This window comes from Excalfactoria chinensis, chromosome 4 (assembly GCF_039878825.1).
Source record: "Excalfactoria chinensis isolate bCotChi1 chromosome 4, bCotChi1.hap2, whole genome shotgun sequence".
NCBI lineage: Eukaryota > Metazoa > Chordata > Aves > Galliformes > Phasianidae > Excalfactoria > Excalfactoria chinensis.
In genome coordinates this window covers 40,829,315-40,852,688 of record NC_092828.1, presented here as the reverse complement: position 1 = coordinate 40,852,688, position 23,374 = coordinate 40,829,315, and the positions used below count along the sequence as shown (strand labels likewise).

At 39.4% G+C, this 23,374-nt stretch overlaps 1 long non-coding RNA gene across 1 annotated transcript in view; it reads left to right on the top strand.

Annotated features, from left to right (window-relative positions):
* Positions 1-23,374, top strand: part of LOC140252315 (uncharacterized) — a 52,841-nt gene that overhangs the window by 887 nt on the left and 28,580 nt on the right. The gene's annotated exons all lie outside the window — the stretch shown is intronic.

The following is a 23,374-nucleotide window of genomic DNA, read 5'->3' as shown; positions in this document are numbered from 1 at the left end:
TGGGATAAGTATGTTATTCTAGTGAAAAAGGAAGTTTCCAGTATTTTGACGCTCTCCTAACTGGTTGTGTAGGAGAAGTAGTGAAAGGAAAAAAACAACATGAAAACCAACTCATCACCACCACCACCACAAAAGGCCCCAAACAAATTATGGGGGCAAGATGACTAAATAAATAAATAAATCTTAAATAGTCAAAAGAAGCCCTTCAGGAATTGTATTGTACAGCATAATTGAGTGTCTTGTTAAAATCCTCTTTCCTTTATTATCCTTGCTGTTAGTACAGCGGAGGCTTTGTTTGATGTTGGGATGATTTATGAGTGCTTCTGAAATGACAGAGAAAGCAGAATTTTGGTGAAAGGAGAGATGAATGATTGTCTTCATAAGACCACGGGTTTCATAACTGTGGCTGTGCTTGGCTATAATTTTCTAGGTTGTAGAAAACTAGTTTCTGTAGTCTTCCAGTATGATACAAATCTCTGGTTGTTAGTGCTGAATAGACTTATCTGGATAAGTTTTGCTTAGATTTGAGGTGTGTTACTAGTTTGTAGAGGTGCAGGAGTTGACTTGGTGGTGGCACAGAAGTACATTTGAAAGATGCTTAGGAGCATTTAAAATGTTAGTGAACCTTAAGATAGTTAGCAAAAATTGATGGGAATTTATGAAATACTCCAGTGTAATTAAAGAAGCATTTCTCTCATCCTTTCCTTGTCCTTCCACCCAAATGTTATTTGAAACTTCAGCAGTGCTGGTGATGATTTCTTGAAAACCTGAAAGCAGGCCATCAGCTGCCATGATTGACTCTATCTCAGTAAAATGAGTGGCTCAGCTTTCTGTATTTGTGGAGTAAATCCAATAATTGGTGGCATGCTGGTGATGTGAGCATGTTATGTGGTGAAGATGAAGTTAGATAACATTTGTGAGGAATGTATCTTATGGTTCTTTACAAGTAATTCACAACACCCTTCCCTTTGGTTACTGGGCATTTTTACCTCTAATGTACAAACAGTCCATGTGGATTTCACCAGAAATTGCGTGTGATTGAAATGCTTAAATATAACCCTCTTGTTAGCAAGGGATGGACATCTGTGTTTAGAAACAATCAGAGTTTCCACTTGTATCTGTTTTGTTGCTATTAATTGCAAGTCTGGTTTAGGCTCCCCAGATCTAAGTCCAGATGTTAATGAAGCACTTTGGTCTATTCCTAAAACTGTGAGTGTTGCACCACAGTAACAGAAGCCCTTTAATTATCACTTGATGTGATTTCCCCCTGTGAACCTGGCATCAGTGTATTTAACACTTCCCATTTCTAATTACCGATTCTGTAACATTTCAAAAATAGACCAGAAACTTTGGCCCTGTGTGTCCTATAGCGTGTTAAGCCTTGTTTAGTCTTACTGCAATGCCGTAAGTTCCTGTAGCCTTGAGGGAATTTTCTTCCATTTCTTAATTTAATTAAACATTTCCCATTAAGTGTAATTGTATGTTAAGACAGAGAATTCCTCCTGACCCTACAACAAGAAGGGTTTACAAACCATAGTACTGTTCTCACAGAATTTCTTTCAGGGACATCATCTTGTTTGATAGAGCGAATAATTGAACAGATTTTAATATTCTGACTTCTTGTGAAGCCTATTTCTGTTTATCTCTATTCAGTTCACTGGAAGCAAGATTGTGAGGTGCGTCACCATGATGGGCTCATTATTATTGTTATTATTAGGAAGTGAGGATCACATCTAAACTGTCTGCCTTAATTTGGTGGCTGTTATTTTATTATTATTTTTATTTTTTGGTTCAGAGCTCACCTAAAAGCTCAACACTTCATGGATCTTGTCCTTTTTTTTTGTTTTGAGGCAATCGGACCATAGTATGTTCCTGCCCTGTATTTGTGTAGTGTCAGCACTGGACACTGTGTGACTGCTAGGAATGTTATGCGCTATATAATGTAAATAAGTGTGCAGGTAGCTATGCTTATCTTAATTAAAATGCTGCAGCATCATGTGAAGGCTCCTTTGGTGTCTTGAGAGAGTATTGTTGCAGTTATGCCTCCACTAACTGAGGTACTTCTACTCAGTGGGAGAGTGGCTGATATTCCTGATTACTCATTGATCCATTCAGCAGTGGCTGTCCCATTCTCCTCTTCAAAGTTTTGCATCCCTTGAGCTGTTATGTGTGTTACAGTTTGCTATTTAAAGAAAGGAGGAAAAAAAAAAAAGAATGTGACACAAGAACTGTACATCCCACGTGCTAAACACAAGTCCACCTAAGGAATCACTTGAAAGCTATTTCTGTAGTCTCCCAGCTGCCTCATGATAGCATAAGATAAAGATACAGAAAGAGCAGAGTTCCATCAATATTATGTATTTCTAAATCACTTTCTTTTTAGCTTCCTTGCTGATGTTCACAAGCATGAAAGAAGGGAAGGCTCACACTTCTGTCTAATATGCCATGCATTGTATGGTGTAAAAAATTTTCTGTAACTGTTTTACTCAAATACATTATTCTGGCATGATAGGGATGTAAACACTAATTTTAGCATTTATATGAACAGTTTTTCACACTAAAAAGTGTTTGATTTATGGTATTCATATGCACAGAAACACCTGCTTTGAAAGAGAAGCTCCTGGCAGTGTTAATTTCAGTGGGTTTCAGTGTAAATTGTCTTTATAAAGCAAAGAGGCTTGGAGCCATCTCACTTTTCTTTCTTTCCCTGGACAAGCTGCTCACAACAGGAAGAAGGTATTCAAGGATCTTTGGCAATTTGCAGGGAGATATTGTTTCTTCTTTAGCAGTATGGTTTTAGTGGATATGGTGGTTGGACTGGATAATCTTTGTGTTCTTGTCCAACCTTGAAGATTCTATGATTCTGTTATTCTCTGTAGTCGGCAGGACCTATGGCCTAGACTGCTGTTGTAGGTGTTGCATTATAGTTAAAGGCTGAGCTTGGACCCAGTTGCCTCTGCAGTGTCAACAATGGGAAATGTTGCATGTGAGAAATACTGGATGTCTTTTACATAGGAAGTTTTTGTAGTTCATAGATTGATTTTCATAGTCTACATCCAAGGGATCAGGCTTGCTTGCAAAGCTTTGAGAGTAGACTGTGCTTTGAATGGTGACTTGCTTGGTGTCGTGTTTGTGTATTGCTTTCAGAGTGAGCAGATTAGAGCCTCATTGAGTCTACGCTACCCTGAGCACCCATCTCTTGCAAATTTATATAAATATATGTATTTTTTGTAAGTAGTTTTTCCCTTGATTTTGTTTCTGAGTTCAGTTGACTAAATTGGTAGCACCAAAAGAGGTACCTGGAAATCACTTTACGTCAAGCATAGGTTTTTAAACAAACAAAACTAAAACAAACCCACAAAGAGTCAGACAAAGGACTTGTCTTTCTTTCTTTTCCCATCTTCATTAAAATCTCTTGGTTTTTGAAGCCAGTCTGCTAGTTCTACAGTCTAACTTGCAATTTTGGAATTGTTAGAGCTGGCAGCATAGGAGTTGATAGAAAATTCAAAGGATTCGTGTCATTCCAAGAGAGAATAGACTCAAGTTCAGTCCTGGGGATCTGTGCCAATAGTTGTCAGAAGGTGCTTGTGAAAAGCCCATTTTTCATAAGAAAATGAGCAGATGTGTGTGAATAAACACGGCACGCTAGTCTGCTGAATAAGAAGGTGCTGATTTTATGCAATCATTTTTCAAGACAAATCTTTCTTTAAGATGCTTGTGTGGGTCATTGCTGCCTTTAGCTCCTGTGCTTGGTAAGGATAAGCACTGATCCACATCTGTTGGTGTTTGGATTTGTAGTTGGCGAAGGTCTGATAATGAGACCCTTCCTCTCATTAGTACAAGAGTAAGTGTTCTATTAATTTACAAGCTGTACGTCTTTCAAAAAATACTAAAGACAATTTTTTTTTTTTCCCTTTAAGTTAGATAGTTACTAGAAGCGTGACATTATTGCTAGTTTTTCAAAAGTCAAATCATGTTGGTTTCATATTTTGCTTGAAAAAAAGAGAAAATTTTGTCTGAAAGTGAAATATTGCTGGAGAGGTGGCGTTTTCTTGATATTTAAAAAGATAAGAAAAAGAACAACAAGAGAAAACAGAAAGATGACAATGGACATACAAGTTCTTGTTTTAATGGAGCTTGATCCATGATGTTTGTTACCACTTTTTGACTTGAAATACATGTGGCGTTGGTGATCCACTTGCAATTTTAATTATTCTTTTGTATTGACACTTAAAGGTTTTAACATTCTGGGTCTTTCCAAATGTGCTGTGAGTGCAGGTGTACATTGTTGTGGAACTAGGAATATTTACTTGCCACTGTGATTGTACCATAAATCCCAACAGCAGGGCGTATTGTGGAGGAAGAGGAGGGATAACTTAGGGCAGGCTGAGCATGTCTGAGAGCAAGTTTCTGGGAGAACACAGGCAGAGTCAGTGGATGGGCAGGGTGAACATTGTGGGGACAGTGTGCAGCTGGAAGGGCCCACTGTTTTTACTCCTATCCATGTTTTTCCAATCAGCTACAGACCTGAAGCTCAGCCAGTGAGGGTTGAGATCCAGAAAGGATGCACAGCGTTAATCAGAGCAGAACCATCCCTTCAGTGTTCTGAGTTCAGTAGCAAAGACTGAGAACATGGAAAAGACAATTGGTAATGAAGTTTTCATCCAGCTGCGTTCCCGGAGTGCCTTCTCCCAATATCACAAGCTGTTTTCTTATTGCTGACTCTGTGAAGGGTGCTAGTGACTACTCTGCCCTATCCTTATATGAGCAGAAAGATGGGAAGGTTCACATTGTACTATGTCTGAAAGAGCAAGCAGACAGTACACTACCCAGGAAAAGATTGTTGTCTCTCTTGTTTAAAAACTAAGGAGGTGCTTTGCTAATTGTTTGAGACAGAGGAGTTGAACATTAGTCTGCTGATTCCTTGTTTTTTCTCTTTCTGCACTCAGTGTTCTTCCTCTCTGCTGTTTGTTAAATTATTTTGAGCTGTTAGTTGTAATCTTAAAACTCATGATGCAGCTTTTCTGAGAAGAGAGTATTGGAAGTCATTTGAAAATTGTTATTGCAAAACTATTTGACCAGTAATTGGAGGGATATCGTGAAAGTGGTAAAATCAAATTAACAACTCAATTTGCCTAGGATTTTTGAGTGGAGAAAAAAATGACTCTCCCTTTTGTCTGTGATCACTGCCTTGAAGATAAATGACTTTGCTCCTTGCTGCAGCCTCGTATACATAGCCTTAGACACTACACAACAGTTTTTTTTTGTTTTGTAATTGATTTTTTAATCAGAAATTTTCAGAACAATTTCAAACCCAACTATTTTCCTTCTGCCCTTTTATTTTTTACTTGCTCTCTGGCTGATTTGTCTGTCAGTATAGTGCGCTGACAAATAAATCATAGTCAATGCTCAGTTCCCCAGTGCACAAGTCATGAGCCCCAAATCTACCCTGCAGTGATGCTAAGATCCTTGTTTTCCAGAATTATTGAAGCTTGCTGACTTTGCAGCATCTTATGAAATACCATGAAAGGTGGTATCTTATGTACCCAAGACTTGGCTAGGTGTTGTACAAGCGCAACGTAAATACACTTAACACAGGCAATGTGTCTGTTTTTGCCAGGCTCACAGCCCAGCTCATTCAGCACTGCGGTATGTGTGGCTGACTAATGGATTACAGTGCTCTGTGGGACCTAGAACAAGCCAAACTATGTATTCATAGTGCAGTTTCCATTTCTGTTTTACTGCGTGCTTGCTATACACTTTGAGTGAAGACTCTAGTTCCAAGCTTTCCTGTCTGATTTCACATGTATAATGCTAATAAGTTGTACTGGAAAAAGCCTTACTTTCTGATGGTACTGGGGCTTGGCATTTGCCCTCAGAGCAATAGAAGAATACAGCACTGCATCACAAAACTTTACTGACGGTCTTTAGAGACTTTGCTTGAAGTTCAGAAGATACTAGATAAATTCCAAGTGTTTTGACTTTGTTTCTATTCAGAAAGATTGAAATGTCTCACCTTGCAGTTGGCAGAGGAAAGCTTAAAATACAAACATGTTTAATGAAAGTCCCAAAAGTCAGCAAAACTTGAACTTCAGCTCATCATAAGGTGCAAAAGCAAATGAGTATTTGGGAAATATGTTTGATGCTCTTCCAGCTTAGGTATGGGTGTCCAACCTTTGGCTTGCCTGAGCTACACTAAGTAAAGAGGAGTTGCCGTGGGCCACGTGCACAAGATTACTCCAAAAGTAATGCCTCCTATTTATTTCCATGGAAATTACAATTGATGCAAAGAGCACAAAACTATTTAATAGAGAAAAATTTCAGCTACCAAATGCTGTTTTTCAGCACAATCATCACCCTTAGCTATGCATTTTCACTAACAATGAACAAGAGCCTGTGAGCTGTGCTTGTACAAATCTGCACCAGACCTTCTTTTGCTGTCACCACTGCTGAAATGTACCACCCACTCCCTCACTATGCTTACATCCACTAGTGTTGATGAATGTCTGGGTGCCGCTTCTTCGGCACAGAGGAATTCAGTAACATACCTTTGCTTCATGCATACTGCCATGTCAGATGGCCCCTCTGCTGTCATCTGTCACACAGCAATAATGTATAACAGAATATTGGTGGGAAGGTTCAACCTTTACTGCTGTGCTAACATCTGCCTCTGAAACTGTGGGCCAGTATAATAAAATAGCAGGCATTACTTTTGGAGCAGTCCTCATAAAATATATAGTTTGTGTATATAAGTAACAAAACTTATTTGAATCTTCCATATTTTTTCTTTAAAAAAGAACAAGAGCATAACAAAAACACAGAATGATTGGGATATTTGACCCTGTTCATGTGAATGAATTAATCAGTCTGGTTGGATGGCAGTGGCTGCAATTCTTAGGGGGAGATTTTGATGACATTTTCCTCCTGTGGTACTTCATCCTTAAAAGTAATTGTTCATGAATGTACGTACTGCCAAAAAGTGATGACATGAATAAGATGTGACTGTGAAGTGAGAGATGTTTTTCTCTGGTAAGTGAGGACTTAGTTAAGACACATGGTCACATTTTTGAGTTGAATTTCTGATTGCAACTCAGTACACTCTATTTGAAAGTTCCCAGGTAATGTATTTATGTCAACTGAAAATGGAGTTGCAAATAGACCCCGAAAATGATGATCTTTTTGGCAATCTTGAAATCTCTTCTCAAATTCCTTTATCAAAATGGAAGGTGAGGCTGTGTATTTTTTGCTGTTCACTGTTTTCAGCCAATGAATCAAAGCACATGCAATTACTTGCTATAACTTCAGCTGATAGTGCACTGCACTTTCCCTGTGCCTGGTTTTGTCTTGGACACTGTTAATAGCATACAGAGCTGTAGGAGATGGTGCAATGTTACTGTATTACTAGTATAAATGCAGAAAGATAATCAAAATAAAGCAAGAGGGGGTAGAAAGACTACAAAGAACTGGAAAGATGATCAACATACATCAGGTACCACATTTTCATTGTTAAAAATGAGGAAAACATTCTTTATCCACAAGTTATCGGTCACTGAGGATTTAAGTAATGAATTACCTATGTGGTCAAAATTTCCTTTCTCTTGGAGAGTAGTTCTTTTTTAAAAAGGCATTGCTGTAAGTAGTGTTTTACTATTGGAAAGAAAGTAAAAACAAGATGGAATTTATTACTTTCTATGACTTTGTGGATTGGATTTGTTTTGGTATTTCATATTAGTCAATGTTCAACCTCTGCCATGCAGCACCACAGACACCATCATATTTGCAAACTGGGTGGCAGCATGAATTGGAGTGAAACTAAAATCTTCTAATCCAAGTCATTGGTTATGTTTAGGAAACACTTCTTTACAGAAAGGGTAGTCAAGTACTGGAATAGGCTCCCCAGGGAGGTAGTTGAGTTGCTGTCCCTGGATGTGTTTAAGAGCCATTTGGATGTGGTGCTCAGGGATATGATTTAGCAGAGGGTTGTTAGAGTTAGGGTACTATGGTTAGGCTTCGGTTGGACTTGATGATCTTCAAGGTCTTTTCCAACCTGGGTAATTCTGTGATTCTGTGTTGAAATCAGTGGGGTCGCAACTGGTGTAAAGATGTCAGTAGTGTGATCAGCAAAATAGGTCAATGGTGTAGGAGGTGATCATGTTTCTGTACGTTGTCTGAATGCGGTACCCCAAAAGACAGATGTTGGATGAGTGTTGCGTCTCTACTACATGGTGCCTTTCTCATCATGTGTGCTAAGGAATATGCATCTTGGCTCCATTGCTGCCTGACACACAGGTGTCTCTCTGGGGAGTGCTAGTGTTTCTTAGAAGTAGAGCACTTTTGCAACCACTGAAGGTTGCTAGAAGAGCTGTGCGAAGAATTGGGGTTGTAGGATGGCAGCATTCCTGTCAAACTTGATGAAAGAAAAGTGCCACAAATGTGCAACAGAATGTGGCTGGGGAACACGAATCCCACATTGCTGGTGGCACTGCTTTTGTTCTGCATTTTGGAAGTCTTGCCTAGAGCTACATAATTAGATACTTCAGAAGAGATTTTAGTAGTCTGACCTTAGGTCCTGTAATGGACATTTTTTTGCTTATGGGCACTTAAGGAAAGTATGTCTTGGGATGCATTTCCTTTTAGTATGACTGCCTGTTTGTGACCTTACTTATGGTTCTCATCCTTTCCAATATTGTGCACGTATCCTTTGCTTCCCTTTAGGGAGAGAGAGAGATGTGCAGACATGTAAATGATCCTTCTGTAAGTCTTGCACGGGATTTCATAGTCTGTCACAGAGGAGCAATCATCTATCACGTTAATATGGCTCTTATTACAGTATTTATGTCAAAACCCCTGTCTTTCATCATTTTCATTAGCATGAAAAGTAAGGTTTTAACAACTATGGTAATAGGTAATAATGTAGCATTAGAACATAAATCTAGTGACAATACAGATACCTATGCAGTGACAGGGAGATGTTAAAATTTGCTTCCAGCACTTATTTTGGGGACAGATTTGTGTAGGTGGCTTAATTTTTAGCAAGTATTCACTATAATTATCAGAGCTAACAGGAACTCTTGGCAAAGAGGTGAAAGAAATCCTTGCATTGTAATTAAAGATGAGAGCTAGCAGTTACACTTACAAATGACCTGCTTTTGGGTGGTGCTCAATGCATGTTCCCTTCCCAATTTTGACCAATGTGTCCCTTAATATTTTAGTAACAGGAGGATTTACTGCTGGAATCTGCAACTTAGGTAAAGGAAGAATATTTTAGAATGTGAATGTTCTCAAGTATGCATAGGCAAAATTGGAACTGTAGTAAACAGGTGTTTGATTTAATTATTTCAGCTGTTGCTGAAATGCCTTATTACTGTCAGAATTGTGAAGTAGTTTGTAAAGTTGGGGAAGCTGCTTTTAAACAACTATAGGATGATTGGTCAGCCCTGAAAATATAGCTTAATAGCTAAGGTGAGGAAGATCATTGTCATCATATGACTGTTCAGTGGAACTCTGTAAGGTAGAAAAAATAAAGGAGAATTTTCCTACATAGAAGGAAAGCAAGAGGAATTTAGTTATACAAAGCAGTACTTGGAAACAACTTTACAGTTAATTTGCAGTGTAATGGAGTGTTTCATGGCTTTCCTTGGTCAGGAAGTTGGTTTTAGAGAGAGTGTGGGTAACAGTTTTAAAGGCATTTGAGTGATGTATAGCATTTGTACGCTGCAGACTGATGTAGTGCTGAGAGCCTCAAGCAAGCATTGTCTGCTGTGGTGCCAGAGCTGAATGCAAAGCTGGGGTGTGCTGGCAGTACTACTGCAGATCTAGAAAGACCTGACCCCCTCCATTCTGTGCATGCAGACAGGCTCAGAGCTGTCTCAGAGGCTGTAAGTGGCCCTGCATTGCTCTCACAAGAACAGCCCTTTTGCATTGAGGACTGAGATTACTTTTACCCTGTAGCACTGTCATCTCTGGCTGAGCTCTAGGATCAGACACTTGTAGCTGTACATCCTTGTAGCTGGTGATGTACATCCAGTCTGGCTGTATGCCCATGCTCACTTGTGCATGAACGAACATGGTCAGGCAGTGCTTCATTTTGAGGCTTGAGCTCTAGTTATGGCATCCATCCAGCATGGGTGATGATGGCATTTTGCTTTTGCTGCTGACCTCATGCTTCCAGAAGACCATTCAGCCTTCCCACATGGCTGCAGAAAGTCTGATGGGATTTTGTTTTCCACAGCGTGGGAGCAGGCAGTTCTGTACATCCATTTATCACTGTTCTCTGCATCACAGATTTTTCTTGGCTTTGGCCTCTCACATACCAGTAAGTTGCACCTCCTTGATTTAAAAAAAAAAAAAAAAGGGGGGTGGGGGGGAAGAGGGGAAGGCAAGGACACAACACAAGGCTTGTCTTCATGAGGATCAGGGATTCACAGAACATCCTGAGTTGGAAGGGACCCTAAAGATCCAGCTCCTGGCTCCAGAAAGTAACACCCAAAATTCAGAAAAATGGTAAATCCCAGTAAAGTAGAATGTGAATTTACAGTTCACAAACATATGAACTGTTTTTTTTTTTCCTATGCAAATCCCTGCACCAGGAGCATCAAACAGGCTGTTTGCCACCAAGGGCATCTGGCCACTAGGTTCAGCAGCTGCCCTGTGAGTTTAGGCTCTGACTCGGTGGACTGAACTATTCAATCAGGTTTGTGGTTAGTGACAAAGTGCAAGTCAACTACAGCCCTTCTTTTCCTGCTTTTGAGTTAATTAGTCATCGTCGCCTGTGTAAGTAAGCAGATTGTTACCAGTGTTGATTTATTATAGGAACTTTTTGTCTGTAAACAACAGAGTGTTCTGCAAATGAAGGTGAATGCTCTCATCCCCGTTTAATTGGTGGGAGAACAGCGATGAAAAGCAACTTCTGAAAAGTAGCAGAGCCAGTAGCTGGCCATTGGGGTTGAAAAAAAAATCCTGTCTCTTACTATTCCTGCAAAGGCTTCATAAATTTCAAGTGCGCATAATGTGCGGTATGAGACATGTTTTGATATATATCTTTTTGATAGACAAATCATAGCCTATCTTTGTGTTTCCAGATAGGATGAGCCTGGTTCTTAAAATGAGATTTCCTGTGTGAATATTCATGTTCACAAAACTGAATTTGATTCAAGTATTCTGCAGTATTAATAGATTTAAGCACATATTCTTGCCTGGTAGCTCGCTCACTAGTGCACTCACAAAAAGAATCTGCAAACTGGAATTGGATACAGTCAAAGTAAATTTATTTGAATTATACAAATAATTGTCTTTGCAGCGGTTAGCATCACTTTGTCTTCAAAATGGGAATTCACTTCCACATGAATAATGATCCATCTTTTGTTATCCACATCATTTTTATCTCAATACAAGTTGATAACTCACGAGCATGGGTAGCACTCAAAACTGGGGCTGTTGGCAGGTGCCAGTTGTTTGTGTCCTGGGAGAAATCTGGCTATAAGCCTGTGAGTCTCCTTCAGGATCCTCTGCTCTTTGAAGCACCCTTACAACAAAAGGGATGGCAGTGTTGTGTGGGATGAGGAAGATGGCTGGTCAGCTATCAAGCTGAATACTGTGTACAGGCAACAACTTTTCCAAAGTCCATTTTGAAATGAATTGGCAGTTTTGAATTAGTGTAATGGATTTAGGCTATATGCCTTTGGATGTTAAAGCTGCCACGCTCTAATTATGCTAGATCTTCCATCAACTGACTCTTCATGAGTGAGAAAACTCCTACTTGCATACATTAACTTATGCTTATTTCAGCACTCAGTCACTCTTGCCACTCTAACAATACTCTTTGGATGGTGCAAGCTTGCGTGCACAGGTGTGCAGACATGCCAATATTTATCCTTCATTGCCAGATGTATCTGCAGAGTGACATCTATCTGCCAGTGGTGAGCAACAAGCAGGAATAAATGCTGCAGGCTTTCTTAGGAAGGAAGCTGGTGCCTTTATATTTACATAGCATTGCTGTCTGATTATTCAGAAGCTCTGAGGCTTATCCCAAGATGATGATTTTTACATCAAAAGTAGATTAATGGAAGTCGACAGCCTCGTGTCCATCCAAACGCAGTATGAAGTGATAATAAGTATAGAATTGCTAGTCAGTAGGGTCCCATGTCACATACTCAGACTAGATAAATGATGAATATGTAATGAAATTACATAGAATTGAGACAGATGGCTCCAGCTTTTGATAAATGCATATATCTTCACAATCAGATAATAATGCCAATGTGTGGAAGATCAATTGGGATATAACAACTTTGAAAACGAAAATCATTTTTCTGCTTTCACTTTAAGATGCGCATTTAAATCAGAATCAATCTTAATTTAATTATAATTTTTTTTCATCATGAAATTAAACAAGAAGAAGAAGAGAAACCCTGGAAAAAAAATACAGGAACATTTTCATCTTATTTTGCTTTGAACTCTAGTTATTTATCCTACTGCATATAATGAAATGCCATCACCAAAAAGAAAAGACAATTATTTTCTGTCCTATAGACATTAAGATAGATTGATGGTCCCACTATAAAAAGGGCTAAATGAAATTCTTGACACCTTTTTAGGAAGATGTCGTTGGTTCCTAAAAACTCCAGCTATGAGGAAGCTTATAATACGGTCTACCTGTTACTGATAGGGATGTTTAATATTTTACTGACTATTTAAGGTGCAAAAGCCCTTGAGATAAATCAACCTCTCCTTCTCTCTCTTGACTTTAGCATTTTACCTTAGGTACATCTTTCAGAGAATTGACATGATCGACTAGGGGCATGGTATAGAAATTACCATTTGAGATAATGTCATTACTGAAAAGTAAGGATTTTGGAGAACAAAATAATTATGAAGCTTATTAAATTCACAGTTTCTGGATATTGCAGATTAGTAAAAGAGTAATGGCAGCAACTCAGCACATAATTTTTGCACAGTGGTTGTGTATTATCTGAATCGCTCACTTTGAATTTAAAGTCCTTGCTTGTGCAGATAAACAAATATATCTGTCCCTGATTTGCATGGGATTTAGGATCTCCTCAGGTGATGCGGAAATAGCTTTTGGTTTTCTGCAGTCAATCAGCTAAATTCTGAGTGCTGCATAACAGAAGGAAAGAAAGGTAGCCAGCTGAGATCTGACATGTTACATGCTGTATCAAAAAATGTATTCCAAGTGTGAAGAGTTTAGTCTCTTTGTCTTTAAATGGTAGCAAGGTGAGAGGAGGAAACGGGGTACTGAAGGAAAAAGCTTGTCTCAATTGGATAAGGAAGTGATTCTAAGTGGGAACCCAACAGTAATCTGTGCTTCATAGCTTTCTGTGATGCTCCCATAGGAAAACTTATAGGTGAAGTGGTACCTTGTGCAGCTGCAGGGACCCTGAATCAGGAATTGGTGCAAGAGAATGTAAATCTAGTCTGCAGTAGTTGGAGGCTCAGCACATAAATTGCCTTAATGTCTTCAGGAGAGTGAGAGTGGAGGGATTACACATGAGTTAATGCGCTGGCCTTGCATGAGGACCATGCAACTTATATAGCACTGAGGATCATTCAAATTAGGTTCTTAAATTTTTAGTCCTCAGTCATCTTATAGCTGAAGTATCTTTTTGTCTATGAATTGGAAGAAACATGTAGGATCTCTTTAGCACTTACCACTATTTAGGCTTGAGATAGGTGCTTTCTCAACTTCGTGTGCTTTTCTGAAGTCTGGCTGTTTGTACTCAGCCATGGTGATGACCGACCTCAAGTACTGTGCTCAGTTTTGGGCCCCTCACTATAAGATAAATACTGAGACCCTGGAGTGTGTCCAGAGAAGGACAACAGAGCTGTGAGGGCTACAGAGGTCAAGTCTTATGGGGAGCGCTGAGGGAACAGGGATTTTTCAGTCTAGAGAAGAGACTCAGGGGAGACCTTACAGCTCTTTATGACTGCCTTGAGAGGAGGTTGTGGCATGGTGGGTGTCAGCCTCTTCTCAGGGTAAGGTGATAGGATGAAAGGAAATGGCTCCAACTTGTGGCAAGGGAGCTTCATGTTGGGTATTAGGAAAAAATTATTCTCAGAAAGAGAGGTGATGCACTGGCAAAGACTGCTCAGGAAGGTGATGCAGTCACTGTCCCTGAAGGTGTTCAAGAAATGTGGAGGCACTGAGGGGCATGACATGGTTAGTGAGCACAATGGCAATGGGTTGGTGGTTGGGCATGACAGTCTTTGAGGTCTTTGCCAGCCTTAACGAGTCTATGATAAAAGAAGAGAAACCATCATTTAATTTCAGCAGTCTTTGCAGGCAGTGTGAGTACTGCTGTGTGCTGACTTGCAATGGAAGTTGAGAAAAAGTCTTGCCTACTGTAAAGCAGTTGGGCAGTGACTTTCTAAGAGAAACTCCCAGCTGGTGTAGAACAAATTTCTGCCTCTGTCTGCTGATTTCAGAGCCAGCACCATGGAAGTACATCATACCTTAGGTTTGACTCCTCCTTGCTGTTTCCTGCAACATTCTCAAGCTGAGTATGTAAAGCTGAAGGTTCTGTAATAAGTGTAAGCACTGAACTGGAATTCTTTGTATTTACCTTTCAGGTAGAAGAATCACTAAGTGTCTAAGGCATTTCTAGTAGTCTCAATATTTTTCGCCTTCAGTCTGCATTCATATGGACTCATGGGCAATCTAGGATAAGATCTTAAAAGAGCCTATCACTTTGTGATATGGCCTTAGGAGAAAAATTTTCTGTGCATCTGTGATAGCTTATTGATCAGAACAACCCGACTCTCAAAGGAGAAGATAAGGCCATACATTTCACTTACAGTATTTGTGCAGCTGCTGAACAACTGTACCACACTGAGCAAGCTCCTTGGCAGTGGCCAGTGGGGAGTGCTCTGTTCTCTTACATGTCAGATCTTTCACTTTTTATTGATACGTTTTAGAAACAAAACTTCATTTTCCCTCTATCTTATAAGCCAACAAGGATGAAAAATTTGTGGTGCCTGCAATCGAGTTTCATGGGGCCTGCAACCCTATATTTTTTCACACTGCAACCAGCTAACACTGCTGGGATCATTGAAATTGGCCCGAGGTGTTAAAAAGAATCCTTGGCTACTATTTAGGAAAAAAAGCCATTTTTGTGGTATAAATAGAAGTGGAAATTTAGTAACTGTTTGTTAACAGAAGGCAGGCTGTTGCTGTTCTCTTTCATGGATCTACTTGAGAATAAACTTGCAGAGTCTTATAGGTATGTATTGGAGTTCACGAATCTGCATTGTATCATACAAGTTCCTGCATCTCTTTGCAATAGAAAATGAATGTGTTTTCTTCCTCCATGTTCTACCCCCCTCCTGGTCCAGCTTTAAAGCTGTTTAAGTAAAATTCAAATAGAGGAGTATGCTAGAATTGGAAAGATAATTATAAGGCCCAAATCCCTCACACGCCACTGGATTCTTTTCCTCCTGATGCGGCCTCTGGATTTGCTTGTGAAAGCAAAGAAAAGCTTTCTTTGGTGCATGGTCATTAAAACAGTTAGAGTCTACAAATCCTGCAAAGTCAAGACAACAGTAGGATTATGTTTGAATTATAAGAATGAGCAATGTGTTCTGCTTAATTACTGAAGTTACAGACGGGAAGGATTTACAGTCCACCTTGTCCATCTCCCCTCTGGTGCAGGATTGTTCACTCTGAAGTGCCACTTAAAGTCTTTTTCCATAGTGTTGCACATGCCACATGATGGAGCATCCACTGTTTTACTGGGGTACTTGCTCCAGTTCTTAATGGTTTCAGAGGTGTAGCCCAGTAGTTTTATTATAATATTGGTTGCAGTGTGGGCAAGTTACTTACCTTAACTTGTGCTAATTTGGGACAAAGATAGATAAAAAGGTGGGTAGGTGTCTTATGTCGCTATCAAGATGTATCCCTGGGAGTTTGGCTTTAGGGTCAGTTTTCATAGCTTCACTGAAGATTTCTTCCTCATTACTTGCTTCTGAGAATTAAAATTAGTTCCTCCCCATTACTTGTGATCATACCCCTTGATTTTTCACTCTTTCCTTACTGTTTTGGTAATGTGGACTCTACTTGTAAAATAGTGCTGCTCTTTGATCACTCCAGCTTGAAGGAAATTTCCTGTTGAAATATTGTTTCAAAAAGCAAAGCGATGGAAGCTTTGGAAGTCTTTTAAAAAACAGCCCTCCCCCAAAAGGTATATTTTTCAGTAAGCCATAAGCTCTTTTTCTCTCATTTGGAGCTTTGGGCTTTATGCACAGATGTTGGTGACTTTTTAAATCCAAACTTTTTTTTTTCTTAAGATACAAAAGGCTTTTCACTCTTTCTATAACTAATAGCCTGCGCAGATTTCTGAGCAGTTGAATGCTTTATCTCAGATGTCAGCAAGTTAGATATAAACCCTTATTAAGGTAACCTAACTCTTAACTCCTCTTTGTTACTTCGCTGAGAACCATGTAAGAAATCTGGCCAGTACTTTATCCCACAGAAACAATTTTGTATAAATCTAGACTCTCGCCATCCAAGACCTGATTCAATATTGTTTCTTTTAAGATTCTAATCTCTACAGAGGATGCAAACATTTGATGATTGTTCCCCAGACACCTTCTTCATGAAATTGGTCAGCAGTTTTCTAACAGTGGTATTTTACTGCCTTTTTTTTTTCCCCTTGAAACGCAAATTTTAGTGAAAATGTATTAAGTTGTGAAATGGTTCTTCCTTGCAAGTCTTTCCTGTTCCCAGTTTTTCCAAAAGCTTTGAAGTGTTTCAGATTCTGCATAAACCAGAATGAAGAAAACTCCCAATTTAATGAAACCAGAATGAATCTTCCTCCCTGAAAACCCTGACATGGGTGGAAAACATCCCAGCGTTTTATATATCCCAGGAATGATATTTGGCATTTTCTGAACAATCCCTGCTTTGCTCCAAGTGGCTCAGATTTGGATCTCGTATCTTTATACTCCCTTCTCTCCCTGTAAAGATGAGTCAATTGTATTTTTGCTCCCTGACATTCAGTGCCCCTGACATTCACATTGAATACTATCTGTAAAATGTTATTAGCAGGATGCTTATTCTATTTGAAGTTCTTCCTGTCATCCAAAACCCACCTATATCACTCCAAATGTAGGAATAAGAACATTTGCAATTTTGCTCCTTGAAAGCAAGCTTCTTAAAACTGAAGACTAAAACAAAGAAGGTAAAAAACTGTTATCCCTATAGAACAGATGAAACAAAATGATTGAAGAGCAATTATAGCTAACATACAGCTGATGTCTACCTCTAGAAATGATACTACTTAAAATAAAAAAAGAAAGGCCTTTTTGAAAATCCATTGCTATAAAAGCACACCAGCAACATTGCTAGCAACTCTCAGTGCTTCACAGAGATCCTTAGACTGCTCAGGATCTGGCAATGAAGTAGATGCTATGCTAGCATGTAGCTTGTCAGAGAAGTGCGTTTGCCAACATCTAAGCTGCTGAGCAGATCTACAAAGGTATTTAGTGTTTCAAAAGCAGATAAGTTTTATCAAGGATTAAGCATTTTATCTCCTGCAACTTAGGTGTGTTAATTATCTTGCTTTTAATTGGCTTTATGTGCCTGTGGGGTGTGTTTCTGGAAATACTCAGGGCCTCGTTAAGCACATAAAGAACCACTGCAGCTCTGGTTCAGTTCTCACCTTTGCCTCCTTCTTCTAAGGAATGCCATGGCTTGGCCAAGCTGAGTGTTGGCTTGAAAAGCCATCTGAATTGAAAGGTCAAGATCCATGTAACGTAAGAGTAACTGTCTGTGGTATCTATTTTGTCTAATTCTCTGGTCTCAAGGAGAGGAAAAAAAAAAAAAAAAAAAAAAAAAAGAAAAGGGAAAAAAAAGCTCTTCCAGAAGGCTGTTCATCACAGCCTAGAACTGGATAAAATGTTTGTGTCTCTGCTCTCCATTGTAAATGTAAGTAGTTTATATAGGAGCTAAAATAATGGTGGTCATTTTGTCCCTACGTTGCAGCTTCTGAACTGACTCCCAGGAGTTCCTTGTGCTCAGACTGGTGCTTGCGGCATGTAGAGTGATTTGAGGTAGCGTTATGATGAAAACAAGAAAAGCCACAGACATCCTAAAAGAAATATGTTTTTGTTTTTTCTCTGGATTCTTAATGTAAAACAGTGCTGCTCTGGTTCTTCTTGGAAGGTTGAATAGATACCAAGCTTAAGGATATCTTTCTAAATAGTTGTTCTTTAGACTGACTGGGAAGGTAGAAGATTGAAGTAATGTTGAGGTGGTATTTTAATGTCAGCATGTTATTGTCTCCCCATAAGATCCCCTTGACACTTGGGAGTGATGTCTCTTCCTGTGAGAGTTAGGTAGAAATGAAATTTGTCTCCTTTGATCAGCATGGATTTGGCATCTTCTGCAGCATCTGTTGTATTTGATTGTGTAGGAAAGATCTTTATTAGAAGGTAAGTGCTCAGGCTCTGTTTTTGCATCCTCATGAAGAGATGTTGTTCTTTCTTGGTCAGCTCTTCCTTTGGCTCACTTAAGTTCATTTTTGAGTGAGAAACTATTTGAAAGACAGCGCTGCGAAGTAAGCGTAATCCATTCCTCAGTTAGCTGATACTCTCAATAAGCTGTCAGCATTGCTATAACTTGTAGATCTCAAGAATGTGTAGGAAGGCTGAAGATGAAGTTACTACTAGTGGCAGATATTGTAAGTGATTTTATTTAGTTAGTATAAAAATGATACCTTTTGAAAGCAACCTCTGTGTGTCATGACAAACAGGAAAGCAGGCACGCTCCCTTTTTTGGTGATCTGTCACACATTTTGATGGCTTTTGTCACCTGTTTGCAAATTCAAAGATTGAAAAGTAGGGCAGCAGATAAATCATATGGACTGTGTTTCTTGAGAGCACCCATTGCCTTCCATCTCATTTAAAACGTGGGCACTTTGACTGTTTTATGAATGACTGTTCATTATATACCGTGAATAGTGAGCACCTTCAGTGATGTGAGTTGATCCAGTACTGCTTTAGTCCTATTGCAAGCAGCCTAAGGGCAGAATGGTCATTTTTGAGTCGGAGACATTCATCTAAATCAGTGACAACACACAGCTTAAATTTTCTTATAATCCCAGTATGATCCAAGGAGCTTCTGCCAGCTTTTTAAAAGTCATTCTTACATTTTACATTCAGATAATTCAGATCAGCTTGTTTCATTTTAGTGGATTTTCTTCTTCCAAGTTAAAACCATAGAAAATACTGAAGATAGTGCAAACAGCCCACCAGAAAAGCATTTTCTCAATTCATCAGAATTCTCAATAATCAGAGCCCTGGGTCTTCAGCAGAGAATATAATTTATCAGTCATAGGTTGGATTAAGTAGGATACATACAGCAGCTGTGTTCCTTAAAACCAAAGTGAACTAAAAAAAGATATAAATACAACAACAAAAAAGAAAGATGCCATGATGCTTCAAATCTGTTATATGACAGGTCTGTGGTTACAGAAATGAGAGTTCTGCACTTTCGGGAAGCCACGCTCCTCCAGTGGCAGCCTTCCCAGCATGAGGTGCTCTTATCTTGTAAAAGAAGCTTTGAAAGGAACAAATGCTATTTTATCGCCATCCTGAAAAACTCTTGTGAGTGGCATTTTGTGTACACTTTAAATAACAAAGAGAAATTATGTTTTAAGATGGCCTTGTGATCAAAGGGCACAGTCAACTGTCATCTTTGTAGCATTGCCTTGCCTGTGTCTGTCTAGTTGCCAGAATTTTTATATGATGCTGTGGCACAGAATTTCCCCACAGGCAAAATGCTGTCCATCTTTTATTCCACACCATAGACAGGACAAAGAGAATTTGTTCCAAGTTGTGCCGTCCCTTTCTTTAGGCGTCTTTCAAAAATAAGGCCAGAAGAGATGAGCCTCCTGCAGATGGTGCATGTGTTTATTCTGAAGGGCTGACGGCCAGTTTGCTGCCATTCAGTGATAACATTCATGTGGTAACATGGAGTTTTGTTGTTCTACTATGTTTTCAAAGAAAATGGTTTAAGAAAAATAAAGCAAAAAACAACACTGTTGCTATTATAAGTTCTAACGTCTACTCGGTACTTTTAAAACCTTTGTCTCTGCAACATGATTGTGTTTTGGCTTTACGGCTAGTGAAGGGGCTGTGTCCCAGCTAACTGTTAGCTGGTGCCTTATAATGTACTGGCAGATTGCTTCTGCAAAGGGCAATTTCCATTCCACATGCTGCCTCCTTCTCATCTAGATTCAAAAATGAGATGGAAATTGCAGTCTTATTTATTTCCTGAAAGGAAAGTTCTCTGCTATTGGAGTAAGTGGTATTTGGAGGTCCTCTTCGTTATCTGATGCATCTGTGTACAGCTACTGTATGCTGCTTATTCTCTGTTTACTAATAGTTTCTGATTTTTTGTTATCTTTTGAATGTAAAGGATTACCAGAACAGGCCTACCTTGGAAAAATTACAACAGAATTTCAGTGACTGTTGTTAAACTGTCTCTTTTGCACTCCCCTGTATTAATATTTAACCATTTTCAGGTAGTGGTATGCTCTCTATAGAGCTCCAAACCATTGTACATAAGAAGTAACAGTAAAAAATAATATTGAGATGGTTGGTCCTTCATCATCAGAGAATCTTAGCCTTAGGGAAGCAAGTCAGTAGAATTTTTAGAATGCCTTCTTGTTTAGAAGCTGAGGTTTAATCCTTTCTGTGGCCACACAAAGATGACGGGGCTCCAATGGAAGGGAGTGTGCTACTGAGAGGAAACTTTGTAGGGTCTATGTGAACATCTCTGCAAGTGTACAACACCAGTATCATTGGGGAGCAGGAGTTTAAGCAAGTGTTGGAAGGTGACTCAAATACTCCAGTAATATCATGTTCCCAAGTAGATGCACCTATAAACACTGACCTGATAGGAGAAATAATTGTTGGGTTTTTTTTTGTTGTTGTTTTTGTTGTTGTTTTAACTAGAGACAAAGTATATGTCTTAATTTAATGTTAGTATGAGGAGACTTATTTGTCACTTGCCTAGAAAAGTTTGAGTGCTATTGATGGTTGCACTGCAGCTGTGTGACCTGGAGAGGTGTGGATGGAGCTTGAGGGCTGCTTGAGCTTCTTACTGCCATAGCGGGATTTTACCTCAAGCGTTGAATGATTTCCCATTCCTCATGCTAGACCATCTCAAACTGTTATGTCCTTCAGACCTCTCTGCACCTCCCATTGTTGATTTTCAAGCATTAAGGAGCTTGTACCTTTATGTAGGTGATTCATTCTTTCCCTATCATTTCTCTCCTGACATTTGAAATTGGATTTTGCAGAGGTACCATTTTCGTCTAACTGATAAGAAAGGTTTGTTTCTGGCAAGATGGATTTTCTGTCTCACTTTTCTCCTTTCTTTCTTTATCCGCCCACTTTTGCATTGTTCTTTCTGTTCTTTGTATTCATTTTAGTCTTCTTTCTTTCTTTCTTCAAGTCCTACCTCCCCATATTCTTGTCTCCGTTTTCTTTCTCCTCCATTCTTCACATATCCCTTATACAGACATTACAGCTCTAGTCTTTGTGTGTCCCTTTTAGCTACAAGTCTCTGTTCCAGAAACATTGGTTCCATTGGCCTGTTCATTTTGGTTTGCTCATATCTTTTTAATCAAAAAAATGGTGTGACTGGTTGGAAGCAGTACATGCAGTTTAAGAGATCTTAGTTGAAGCTGTTGCATTCCCAGTTTCCAGAGGGAAATTAGACCTTACTCATTTCTTGTTGGAATTTCATGTTCTATAAACAATTAAATATTAGTTGAGGCCAAACCAACTCTTGGCTAGGCAAATTGCAGGTTCACCTGGAAAAGGGAAACCACTGGGTCATTAGTGAATTAGCCACTGGGCTAGCTGCCACTGTATAGTCTTTCATTTGGAATACAGAGTAGTAAATCTCTTTGCTGTTCTGCCCTTTCTTCAGAGGGTTGATGAGGTTATGGTTCCAGCGCAGATCATGAGATAGGGTAGGACAGTGTGAAATAAAGCAAATGAAATAGATGAATAGAAATGGAGCAGAGCTGAAAGATGGGGAAGAGGGAAGACATGGGGGGATGGATTTGCTTAGGTGACTCAGGTGGACAGCTGAGGAGATCCAGCAGGGCTCTAAGAGTCTGGAGGCTGGATCAGAGGACTGGAGGTGGAGGTACATCGTCGTGGGCCATCAGGTGGCAAAGATGGAGTCCCATCATGGCAGAGATAGCTGAGGAAAGGCTGAAGCCTGAAGCTGCACCTGGTAACTCTTGGGAACACTTCAGGCACTGCCTCTGTGTGGCTTGGTGTGATTTTCTAGCCAGTGCATTTCAGGGCTTACAGGATGTGCTGAGGGAGGGGGAGAAAGGCTGAAAGGAAGCCCACTGAGATCCCTGCAGTCTCTTCTGCAGTAAACTGGTTGCTGCCCAACATTTGCGGCATCCTGCCTGCCTTTGCTGGATGAGCTTTTTGAGCTAATGCCAGCATGTTCCAGAGCTAAACAAGATCTGAACTGCATGGATTCTTTGTTTAATAGGAATCATGGAGACAAAACCAAGAGCAACAATACTGAAAAGCAATCTCCCATCACTTTCCTCTTTAATATCATCTTTTGTGTATGTGTGTGTACACGCGCTCTTGACTGTGTCAAAGGATAATTCATTAAAAAACTTTCTTAGAAAATGCAGCAACATGAAGTGAGTTACAGTCTCGCTACTTTTCCTGTTCTCTTCATCCAGGATGAGACTTTTTTCATCTTTAATTTATCTCAAAGCTTTATTCCATCATTGCTCTATTTCCAATTTCATTTTTATAATAACAAGGCTTTCTTTTGTTTACATTGGTGAAGACTTGAATTCATAAAGTGTTGGAGTGATTTTAATGTAAAATAAGGTTTTACCACTACATATAAATATATTTAGCCTGAGATTCATTCTGAGTAACCTTTTGTGGGCTTAGAATAAATGTAGCATTTTTATGTGTACATAACATTAGATTTAAAACTAGATATATGACAATGATTACCATTTTTTGGGGGGGAGGAAGGGGGAGAGGATATGGGGAGTAGTTTCCCAGTGTCGAAGGCTGCATCGCTTTGAAATAATAAACCATTATTTCTGACTTCAAAGTAATTCTATAGATAAAGAACACTGAGAGCTTGTCTGTAGCTTCTGTAAGTTTTATAGAAGCCAGAGAAAAGGACACTTTAGAGAACGGCTTTTATTCATTATTATTTGTATTAAAATTGTAACCTGTGGACCATGACCAGCATCAGAGTCTCACTGCGTGCTCTGTGCTGAGCATTGTTAGGAAGGGCACTGTTGTGACAGAGAAGGTACAGTTAGATATTCCAGGCAGAAATTGTTTTCTCATT